The 12,922-nt window shown below is 32.0% G+C and overlaps 2 long non-coding RNA genes across 4 annotated transcripts in view; one reads left to right on the top strand and one right to left on the bottom strand.

Moving 5' to 3' along the window:
• LOC127728195 (uncharacterized) overlaps positions 1-12,922 on the bottom strand; it is a 415,364-nt gene that overhangs the window by 28,283 nt on the left and 374,159 nt on the right. The gene's annotated exons all lie outside the window — the stretch shown is intronic.
• Positions 6,250-8,384, top strand: LOC127728191 (uncharacterized). Its single transcript, XR_007994030.1, has 3 exons — positions 6,250-6,378; positions 7,549-7,584; positions 8,280-8,384. It is a non-coding gene; the product is annotated as an uncharacterized LOC127728191 (long non-coding RNA).

Here is a 12,922-nt window from a genome sequence, read left to right on the forward strand (position 1 = left end):
ACGGTCATATAATCCGATATAAACTTAATACAAAGATAACGAACACGTGTATTTCGATTTTGTCTAGGTCTGTTTTATTTCATGTTATTGGTTAAAAAAAAAGTAAACGTTTACAAAAATGCTGATTCACATGAGGTCGAATTACGGCAGTAATGTTTTCGAGCTTACTTTGACTAAGTTGGTCCAAATTAACTACCTATAATGAAATATTATTTTTCCCCGCTTTTATTAACACTTGAAACCAGTGTTTCCCCTGTAGCAATTTTCTTTTTCGCCACCTCTTTCGCCAAAAAAATATATTTCTCGCCACTTTCATTTCTTTTCGCCAACTAACAACTACTAGTAACATAAACATATTTGTTTTTTAAATTTTCCTTCTTTCTAACAAAAACAGATCAGTTTGCCCCTTTGTTTTCTATGATAATTCTACAAATCTTATTTTTTAATGATTATACACTAAACATTTTGTTTTTCAAAAGATACTGTAAAATTGAAATATAGATCATAAAATCATACTTTTTTACTTCTAGGAACACGAGATTCATCTTCAAAAAGTTGATCTGATAGATATTTTCCCGTCTAATTGCAGTGTCTAGATTAAAGTCAGAGATTTTTTCACAATTGAGTTCATTTCGTCGTACCAAATACTTTTTTTTCCAGACCATCGTAAAAAGAAAAAGTCAAGACGTAAAACTATGATTAACATACTGCATCGTCAACACAGTTGTAAAGTACTGGTACACACTTCAGGTCAATTAGCTCTATCAAAGTTAGAGGAAAAAGTTTATAAAGTTGGAGATTTTACTTGTCTACGAACAGTTTTTGTCATAAAAGCAGTTTGCTTTTCCGGACCATCGTCAAAAAGAAAACCAGGAACGTAAAACTATGATTCAAACAAGTGCGTTGCAAAGCTGTAAATAAATCCTTTAGGTGATATGTGACGCCATTTAACCACACCACTTCAAGAAATAATACAATCAGCACCTTTATTAATTAGTCCATTATTGCCTACAGCTTTAAAATGCACTCAGCTGATCATTGACTTTCTGTCAAAGTCATAACGAGTTCAAGGTAAATTCTAAATACTGTCTGATCAGGTTAAGTCCAAGAAACCAGAAAAAAGTAAACTAAATGGATTTTTCCAGCGAAAACCCTGCTTGAAACGAAAGAATCGTATTTTTATTTTTTTCTAAATCGTAGCTAATGTCCATTTAACCAGCAGAAGAATGAACCTCTCAATAACTATCCAATTATATCAATCCACCAAGTCGTATCATGAATGTCAATCAAAATCATAGCGTATCCATCCTTTAAATATGTTCACGTTGACAAACATAAAGGTAATTATTCGGCTACTCTACAAACACAAGGTAACAACTTTAAGCTTATTAACAGGATTTATATTGTACAAGATATATTTTCATTTAATTATCAACATTTTTTGAAAGTAGCTCAAATCAACATTCATTTGAGTATGACAAACCACTTTCAGCTAGTAGCCTATAAAAACCTTTTTAATGAAAAACTACTAAAATATATACTATGCTAAAATACAATACTTTTTTTTAGATTAGTCGATAAAATAGAAAAAAACAAGACAGGACCATTTCAAAAAAGAATGAGAAAATGCCTGCTTTACTGCATTATAAATATATTATTTACTCTAATCTTATCGAAAAAAAATTCAGAATCTGAGTAATAATGAAAACTGCGATACTTTTTGGAGCTTTGGTTACAGTTGTACTTTGTCTCCCAAAGAAGGACATACACATGAAGATATTACAAAAAAAAAGATAGTAAGACTTACTAAAAATATGTGTTTTTAAAAGAAATATAAAAGCGAGAAAACTTAATAACAAACTGTGACACAATTCCAGTTTGGTGCCTTTATCTTCGCTGTACAATATGGATATTAAAAGTTATAAAAGATATTGGAAATGGTCGTAATTGTCTGTTTTATAATTTACTGTTACTGGTAATTTACTTCTGAGCTTATCCAGTTTCTTAAACTTCTTCTTTTATCTTTTTACATCGAGTACAGTATAAATTGGCATATTTTACTTTGATTGTCTGTATACATATCAATTGCATCTTTAATCAAAAATGGCTGGCAGTTTGTTAAAAACGACGAATGAATCACATTCTTGTGCTAAAGTGTATTTGAAAGGTGTGAATATTCATTATATAGTATGTTGAGTTGATAAAAATCTTAAATACTAAGTGTTTAAATAAAGTCCGAGTAAAATAGTGTGTAAAGGCTTTCAAAGGAGGATTTCCTTCCCCCTCCTATCCCCTGTGTAGGGCCTGAATAATACCATATATCTTAATTGTATCGCTGCTGCTAGACCTCCAATTACCGAAGATGAATAAAAAGTGTAGCTAAGTAGATATTTTTTTCCAATAACGTATGATTTAGATAATACATATTCATTTCTGATCTTTGAATTATATAATTCGACAGAAAAAAAGTCGCCCCTCATTCAAGCAAACATTCCGGTGCATTTTGTTAAGACCTTTTTTCATTTAAATATATATATACATATATATATATATACACACAAGTCTAAATTGAAAACAACGTTCAAACCTATGATTGCTTTGGATAAAAACCGCAATTTTTATACGTGTGCATGCAAAACAAATTTCTTGGTAGAGGGGTCTAAATACAGCCCAAACAACATTTTCCTAAAGACCAAATGAGTGAAAACGTATATTTTAACAAAACGCATTTGACTAGCAGGTCGAACAACTGATGTTCTTAAACCCTGCTGACTGCCATTGGCGATTGCCAAATAAACGGATCACAAGATGTAACAAAACAGATCTTATTATTAAATAATTACCAAACAGAAAACAATGAACTTGCGGAAAAGATGGTCTACCGCAAACATGAGGTGCAAAAATGTGTACACCATATCCGGATTTCGACAATTAATGTCTCTTCAGTGATGTTAGGAATCGAAACGGTATTTGGAAGGCCATAGAATTTACCTCAATTTAGGATAGACTCTTGAATTTTGAAAGAGTCAAAATAGAATGAACAGATCATATAAACCCGAAGGCAAATATAATACAAGCCCAAACGAAAAAATATAAACAAGTCTATATTGAAAACAACGTTCAAACCTATGATTGCGTTGGATAAAACCGCAATTTTTATACGTGTGCATGCAAAACAAATTTCTTGGTAGAGGGGTCTAAATACAGCACAAACAACATTTTCCAAAAGACCAAATGAGTGAAAAAGTATATTTTAACAAAACGCATTTGACTAGCAGGTCGAACAACTGATGTTCTTAAACCCTGCTGACTGCCATTGGCGATTGCCAAATAAACGGATCACAAGATGTAACAAAACAGATCTTATTATTAAATTATCACCAAACAGAAAACAATGAACTTGCGGAAAAGATGGTCTACCGCAAACATGAGGTGCAAAAATTTGTACACCATATCCGGATTTCGACAATTAATGTCTCTTCAGTGATGTTAGGAATCGAAACGGTATTTGGAAGGCCATATTGTTTACCTCAATTAAGGATAGACTCTTTGAATTTTGAAAGAGTCAAAATAGGATGAACGGATCATATAAACCCGAAGGTAAATATAATACAGGCCCAAACGAAAAAATATAAACAAGTCTAAATTGAAAACAACGTTCAAACCTATGATTGCGTTGGATAAAAACCGCAATTTTTATACGCCAATGGCAGTCAGCAGGGTTTAAGAACATCAGTTGTTCGACCTGCTAGTCAAATGCGTTTTGTTGAAATATACTTTTTCACTCATTTGGTCTTTTGGAAAATGTTGTTTGTGCTGTATTTAGACCCCTCTACCAAGAAATTTGTTTTGCATGCACACGTATAAAAATTGCGGTTTTTATCCAACGCAATCATAGGTTTGAACGTTGTTTTCACTTTAGACTTGTTTATATTTTTTCGTTTGGGCTTGTTTTATATTTGCCTTCGGGTTTATATGATCCGTTCATCCTATTTTGACTCTTTCAAAATTCAAAGAGTCTATCCTTAATTGAGGTAAACAATATGGCCTTCCAAATACCGTTTCGATTCCTAACATCACTGAAGAGACATTAATTGTCGAAATCCGGATATGGTGTACAAATTTTTGCACCTCATGTTTGCGGTAGACCATCTTTTCCGCAAGTTCATTGTTTTCTGTTTGGTAATAATTTAATAATAAGATCTGTTTTGTTACATCCTGTGATCCGTTTATTTGGCAATCGCCAATGGCAGTCAGCAGGGTTTAAGAACATCAGTTGTTCGACCTGCTAGTCAAATGCGTTTTGTTAAAATATACTTTTTCACTCATTTGGTCTTTTGGAAAATATATATATATATACATATATATATACATTTAGCTTCCTTAGTTTTGGTCCTGAGCGTACCAGATGAAGGTTTTTCAATAATGAAAATTAAATAGGAACGACCAATGTTCAAAATCCACCGCGAATTTCTCAAGAAATGAATCGTAGGGAAAACAGCGACAATTATTGAAAAGATTAAGGACTTTGAATTCGAACATATATTTGTTGCATGATTAGACTTATTTATCCGAATGAGTACTGAAGTCCATTCCTATTGGTTATCTAAGTGGCGAGCTCAGCATATAGTTAAAAACGCATAGTGAAAAAGGTCCTATCTTTTTAAATGTTCTTGTTCAAATATTGTACTAAAAGCGCGGAAATTACTGTGTGATCCGTGTAAACTCATCGAACCTTTAAACAAAATTATAAGTAAATGTTGTAATTAGATCTTTGAATATAGTTTACATTGGCACAAATATCGATTTTATTATCAGCAAATTAAAACATGACTAAATTTGATTTTTTTCAAGCGGGATGAATAAATACACATCCACGTTCATTTTCCTATATAGAGGTTAACTCCTAACTATCCTACAGCCTGTCCATACCTTTATTTTTGGTATTGCACAAGTCATGTCTTTCTTTGATTGTCCATGACGTTAGAATACTAATTCCCACGGTTGTGTTTTAGTTGAATTTTGTCTCTGATGCATAATTCTTTTAATTATTATTTGATTTTAGCTTTTAACTAGCTTTCAGTAACTGCGAGTAGTCTCAAATCGTACTTTAAAGTTAATTTCACCTGTTGACACAATTGTAATGTTTTTTGTTATTTAATGTTTATCTATATTTTATATCTATATCTATATATATATATATATATATATATATATACATATATACCAACTTTGATAAGTGTTTAGTATGATTATAAATTTTCACTTTTGTTTCTCGTACTATTAACAGCAAAATTATTTATTTTGTAAAAAATATTTCCGTTCTCCGGATCTATTTGATTGAGTTAAGCGATTGCAATTGATATTCTTTAGTGTGTTTTTTATGTTGTGATGTCACACTATTGTTTCGGGTAAGGATGAAGGTTGGTACCTACCAAAACGTTTAAATCCGCTGCCATTTGTTTGCACCTGTCCTAAGTGAGGAACCTGATGTTCAGTAGTTGTCGTTTTTTATGTGGTACATAAGTGTTACTCGTTTCTCGTTTTTTATATAGATTAGACCGTTGGTTTTCCCGTTTGAATGGTTTTACACTAGTCATTTTCGGGGCCCTCTATAGCTTACTGTTCGGTGTGAGCCAGGGCTCCGTGTTGAAAACAGTACTTTGACCTATAATGGTTATTCTTTTACAAATTGTGACTTGGATGGAGAATTGTCTCATTGGCACATCTTCTTCTATCTATGTCCTGTTGGAATTGGGATGTAACATCCAATAATTGACCGAAGATAGAATAAATGTCCTTGTATGTAAAAAGCAAAACAAAAAACACTGCAATAAATTTTATGGAAATGCGTAGGCGACATAGTGGAAGACATAAGTTCCGACACTTCCAAAGGTACCTTCCTTTAGCAAAAATAGTACACATCTTATCTCTGTCATTCCGCAAAGCAGAACCTCTCCATAATTCTTATCCTGTATTTTATATATGATTTGCCATCAAACCAATTAGCAAATGCAATCAAACTTTTTTTGTATATTGAACTGACAAAAACATGCAAACATACACTTTTTTCTGCTTAAGTAACGTTAATTTCAAATTGGCGTTCATGTGAGTGCATATACATGATAAAGTATTTTTTAAATATTAATTCTAAAGTATTTTCCAAACAATTAAAAGATAGTTAGAAAAATTGTATGTTATTTCCACGTACATTCATCAATCGTTTTCAGAACACGATAATCAGCTGGAAGAAAATCGTCGTCCGTTTACAATTGAAAATAAACATGCAGATGTCCTCCCTAAAGAGCACCAAAAAGCGCGGTTTATGGGAGGAATGTAGAGAGGGTTGTTCTTATGAGGAAGTTTGTGAGGTGGTTGGTAAGTTTTGTTCAGGTTTGGTAAGCAGCAAAACATAATAGCGTTTGCTTATATCGTTGGATAATGTTGTTTCAACATCAAATTAAAGATGGCTTGCAATATCACAAGTTTCAGTGAAGATAACTGTGAGTGCAACTGTTAAGATATAATAATAGCAATCTAGTTAAAATTGGTTCCCCGCATGTGCTCATCGTTGTCGTTCGACTGTTTATTTGTCACATGCCCAATGCAAACATCCAAAATGTTCGAATAACAAAAGGATTTAATATAGCCAGTCTAATTATTAAGATGCAAACATAAGCCGAAGAAGTCGGAATCAAATAAGCTACAAAATTGAGTGAGTCTAAGCGCCCTTATAAACATATTTCTTATACTAACACTTTTTAAAATGTATTACCCTAGATGTATTTACTTTGGGTTAGAAAATCTGTTTAAGAATGAACAAGACAGTACTGCACTTTTCCTAGAAATGCAGCTGCTTCCACTCTTTGTGATTTTGTTAGATGTATTTCTATTTGTATCCATCTGATGAGTTAAGCCTTTTTCAACTGATTTTTATAGTTCGTTCTTAAGTTGCTGTTACACCGCTGTCTCAGGTAAGGGGAGGGTTGGAATCCGGCTGACTTGTTTAACCCTGTCACATTCTGTATGTATGTGTCTGCCCCAGTCAAGAACCTGTAATTCAGTGGTTGTCGTTTTTTTTCTGTGTTACATATTTGTTTTTCGTTCAGTTTTTGTTCATTAATGAGACAATTACTTTTCTCGTTTGAAGTGTATTTCGTTTGTGTTTCGGAGCCTGTTACAGCTGACTATGCAGTATTTTGGCTTTGTTCATTGTTGAAGTCATTCCGTTGATCTATAGCTGTGAATTTCTGTGCCGTTTGGTCTTTTGTGGAAAGTTGTCTCATTGGCAATAATACCTTATCTTCTTTTTTATATATGATAACTTTGAAAGAAGTATGTATAACAATGAACAAATGGCATGCTGAAGTAACGTTTTACTCTGATTTCGTTATTGTGGCGTCAAGTAAAAAAAGCAACCGTGTCTGATGGAGTCGCATAGATATCACGATCGTTTTGCAGGTCATATAAAATGTAGCCAGTTCATGTAAATGCAAATCCTACTTTGAATACTTAAAGTCTTTATAAATTATCATATTTCAATTTTAGAACCACCAAGCCAATTTTCGTCTAGCGATCTTTCAGGTATGTCTAAAATAATCTTATAGAAAAATACATTAACAAAATGTTTCAATCAACGTGGATTTAAACAATATTGTTACAATATTACCTTGTAGATTTATCAGCTATACACTCAATGTACAGTGCATTTTATTTAGTACATAGTTAAAAATATATATAGAGACACAGAAGTCCACTTAAATAAGACAAAACATTCAAAACGAACACTAACTACACCACAAAACATAGGTATTCTGATGCTCAAGACTGCAAAGTCATGATGCAACTCGTAAATAAAGTTTAAGAGATGAATTAAATTTCAATTGCCAACCTGTTTGATACCAGCAACCCTCTATCATGAAACCACAAACATTAGAACATCAAATTAACTGGGGTATGCAGAAAAATCATGTGGTGAGACTATCTGAAGATGCCACATTCGCATGCTTCAATAACATGACGTACAATTATAGTATATTCAAAATTCTAGAAGATGACAAGAATACTCAAGGATGAAGAAGAATGAAAGTGGTTACGTTTTTAAGTGCGTGTAACGATTTTGTGTCATTAATTGATACGTCCTTTCTTAATTCGCGGGAATTTTCAATTTGAAAGGAAAGACTAGTTGAAACATTGTACCAATCTCGTTCATGAAAATAGTGATATTTAAGAATAAGAATGATCAAGAATAAAAATAATTCAGTCCTTTTATCGTACAGATAACGCCAATCGAAGAAAACGTGGTAAAGATACAAAAGAAAGGATCGTAAAGATTGTTGAAAGAAAGGCAAACGATGACTTGGGGAATATGTAAAAAAGGCTGACTGGAAGCAGATAGTTTTGAATAAAAATAATTTCATGGATATAAAACTTATAATCTTTTCATATTATAATTTAATTAAATATATAGATTACAGAAGAATTTTTTAAATAAGAACCCTGTCGCATGTTTGAAATTACAACATCTTATTTCTCTTTAGTGATACAGAAATATTCTGAGCATGACTTTATTTTGCACTTATGTAATTTATTTGGCAGAAAAATAGAGAACTTAAAATGAAAAATACAGATAATGCGTGAAAATTAATTTATACATTTTTGTATGTGTTATTGCGACAAAGAAAGTAACGAATTAAGGTGTCTTCGTAAAGTTCGGCGTTTTTCGCATGTAAATACTATGGTGTTCGTTTTAAATAAGAATTTTGTTATATACGTATCCGTCTGATCCGTGCATTTAATTAACAAGACCAGGCCAATGTCGTGGAACTAGTTTAATAACCCGAGTAAAACTAGTATGCTAGTACGCAACAAGCATAATTACTGCTAGAATGAATACACGTTTCTTTAAAATGTTAGGTTTTTTACATTTCTGACAAAATTTTACGTTTATCAACAAATTTAGATTGTATTTTACAAGGTGTATTTGATTAGGGATTGTTCTTAGTCGTGTTTCATTTAATGGGGATGACTGTTTAAAATGCTATATAAGCTAAGACATTGTGCTGCCCTCAAAGTATGAAATCTAATTGTTCATTTAACAACTTAATCCAGGTCAAACCCTAATTTGGTATATAAATCTTAAAGCTAATACAATATTTGGTATGGGACGGACAAACGGTTGAATGCACAGACCAGAAGATATAAACTTCTCCTTCCAGCATATGTTGGATATAAAACTAAAAGGATTCTTCTTAAAAATACTACAATGAATCACTCTATAAGTGTCCGTTTTTCAGACGTGTTTGTCTAGTTGAAACGTCAAACATTTCATATAAACAATTTGTAGCGATGAAGTTTTAGTAACACCTCTTACTAGGACCCATGCCATGCATCATTATGATTTTAATGGGAAGAAGTCAAACAACAACTGATTGAGATATGATATTTTTTCTCTTGAAGATGCGCATCCTTATAAGTTGAGAATGGAAATAGGGAAAATTCACTTTTATAAAATTTTACGGAATGATGACAGAGTTGTATCTGATCAATGGATCTATTATCTGAAGTTCTGTCTGCGACATGCTTGAAATTGATTATAACATTATGATATAAACAAGAAGCGAATCGAGCTGACCGTTTACTTTCGAGTAAGTTTGAAAATCCAGGTTTAACCTTTAACCTATAAATAAAAAATGAGAACATCATCTCGTTTCAGAATTAAAAATTCATCATTTTTATACTTTTAGACTTTAACTTTGATTAAGAGGTTTATAATTCACCTTTTGAGAAGAACTAAATATATGGGCCAAGTGAAAAGGCAAAAAAATGATGGGTGCATTTGATTACACGTAACTGGATCAAGTATTCATTTAAGAGGCTGCTTTCAATACAATCATCATGCACTTTAAAATGAAACATGAAACGATTTAATAAAGCAGATTGGGTTAATTTTAGAATAAATTTGACTCTAGCATATTATGCATATTCAATGTAAAAACAATACATGCAGTCAATATCTCCTCCATAATGCATCAATACAACAAGAAGATATACGTCCAGATAGGTTGGTTATGTTGAGCAATGCCATTTTTTTGGAAATCTCTATTATACCATAATGAAAATAATGTTCATTATATTCTCCTTCGCTTTGCTCATTCGAACATAAAACTTTTCTGAATACTACAAAATAAGACAACTGAAGACTGGTATGAATTGAGAGATGCACAAAAGCGCTTTGTCTCTAAATTGGTTCTAAATTCTGCTTGACGCAATTTTGTGGCGTCTTCTGAATTGTCTGTAAGAGGGTCGTCCATATACTCCTCGACGACATCCCAGCCGTACTGGTCAGCGATCCTTATGACCTTGTTACGCTCTTTCAGGGCCTCTTCAGACTCCCCCAGCAACTTAAAAGATGCTTCTAAGGAACCCCTCTCGATGAACGATTTAACCTTGAAAATTTCGTCAAGGCGAAGAGAATTGAAAGAATGCTGCTTGCTGTTACCTTCAAACTTAAATTTCTGTGTGTGGGCTGTGGAACGAGCGCTGTTTTCTAAGGCTTGTGAACTTAGCTTTAGGTCAATTTCGGAAACAATCTCCTTCTTCTGTCTGGATAAGGCTGCATCTATCTTTGTAGAAAATAAGGAAAGTGCGTCCTCAGGAGAAAAGTGCTCGTCAGACCTTGGGACTGCTCGACTAGGTATATCGTGAACGTCAGGTTCATGCGAAATTTCCTCTTAATGGCTGCACTTATAACAAAATATAACTGTCGAACTTGCTTTGGTGTTTTCTCGATAATTAGAATAAGGCGCCAAAAGAATTATATAAAGGTCTTGAACTGAATTACTACTTATTACGCAAAGAAAAATAAATACAAAAATTTTATTAAATAAGAAATATTATTTTTGATACTTCCATTTGAAATTTGTTCAGATGGAATTTCAATATGGTGGACATATGATTGTTGAGATGTGAAATAATGTTTATTTACCACTTTCAACATAACGTTAACGATTACGTTTTAAAATTAACAGTAACGCATTAAAGGTAAGTGCAATCATTAAAAAAAAAAATAATGATCTTGTTGATTTTGTTGTGTAGGTTAATTACTACCATTTATTTTCCCCTGTTAGTCTTTATTTGTACTTTTAAAAAAAATGAGCGGAATTATCTCTGTTTCAAATAAAGAAATACTTGGCATGAGTAACGTTTTATTTTGTGCAGTACCATAGAAAAATATTTCACTTTATGTTTCATTGCATATAAGAAAATTACCATAACTGGAAGTTAGCCAATCATATATTCACCGTTTTCATTGCATATAAGAAAATTACCATCACTGGAAGTTAACCAATAAAATGTTCACCCTTTTTTTCAGTGTACAAGCTTTAGTAACCATGTAGCCTCAAGTTTCCAAAATATTCTATAGAAACACCAAATAAAAAAATAATGGTGCGTTGAAACACCCAATCTATATGTCTATGACAAAGATTGTTTTTACTGCAATGAAATGTAGGATAAATTTCCTACAACTGTCAAATTCAAGGGAATATTTTCTTCGACCCCTTTTCGTATGCTACCTGATGTGACGTATTACGATTTGGTAGTATTACACCTAAAGAAGACTTTTTTGTTGTATAAACTGAATGTGAATTTTTCCTTTGTAATACTGATTATTTCAAGGTTTACTGTCAAGTTTCGTCATAATTAGTTCAATAGTTTGAGAAAAAATCTATTATAATGTAAGACGACATCTACAGCGATTCGAACAAAATTTATTCGAAAAATCCAAATCAAGCTGTATCATGATAGAATAAAGTGTGGACCAATAAAAGATCATATATTTATCTAATCGGTCTAAAACCATTTGAATTTGAAACAAAAGATGACTCTAGGATGATTAATACCACTTATGGACCTGTTGTTCTTCATTATAAGGTAACTTTTGATCCATTTATACCTCTCGTTTCTTCATAATTTAAACCTTTTTAGGCCAATAAATAAAAACTTTAGGGTAACTTGCACTCATTAATGAAAGAAATGTGATAATAAATGAGTAATATAAGTATTCAAGCTGAATGGACCATCCATATAGAAGTTTACTTACTCCATGGATGTTTACATAAGTCTTTAAGTAAAACCTTAATTTACGCCGCGTTCCAGAGAGGAACATAAAAAAATTCCCTTTTAGTGAATAATTTGTTGTAAATGCTTTAAAAAATAATTTCAAAAGTCCGACGAAGCTCCTCAAAACACCGAGTGTGGCTTGTTCTGTCTATTCATATTCGTGGTACAGCCTATTTCAAGGCAGTTTTCTCATGAAATGTCCTAAGGAAAATTCTACTTTAAAATAGTCACATTTAGAAATCTCTTGATATCTTTTTTTAATTGATTTAACTTGCTAATTTTCATATCTATTTGATCGTATTATTGCTTAGTTCCGATGCCTTTTTACCCTTAAAAAAAATTAATTATCGAAATGCAGTATTAGTGTATGTTTGTTTTATTCAAATATAGACTGCTAAATTTCAATTTTCATCTCATATTTTAGTTACCTACATGGTTTCTAATAGTATCGTGAAAAATCATGCCCTTGATTTAATAGATCAAGGTTTTTTTGGAGTACGAAAAAGGGTAATTTTATTCACTTGTTGGTAAATTGACTATATGATTTGGACATATATATTACAGAGTCAATGTTCAATCATGCAGATTTAAAATCCACGATGAATTTACGAAAATAAATTTTTATATGCACCGTGTTCCTGTTCAAAATATAACAGATTAGAACTGTTTTTCATCAAATGGAATCCAATTGTTGATGAAAACATTTATTGTCCATTAAAAATTGCAGATCACGTTATAAAATCAAAACTTAAGTTTTCATGAATAACACATATGTTGTTTTATTGACAAATTAACTCCA

This window comes from Mytilus californianus, unplaced genomic scaffold, assembly GCF_021869535.1.
Source record: "Mytilus californianus isolate M0D057914Y unplaced genomic scaffold, xbMytCali1.0.p SCAF_2, whole genome shotgun sequence".
Lineage (NCBI taxonomy): Eukaryota > Metazoa > Mollusca > Bivalvia > Mytilida > Mytilidae > Mytilus > Mytilus californianus.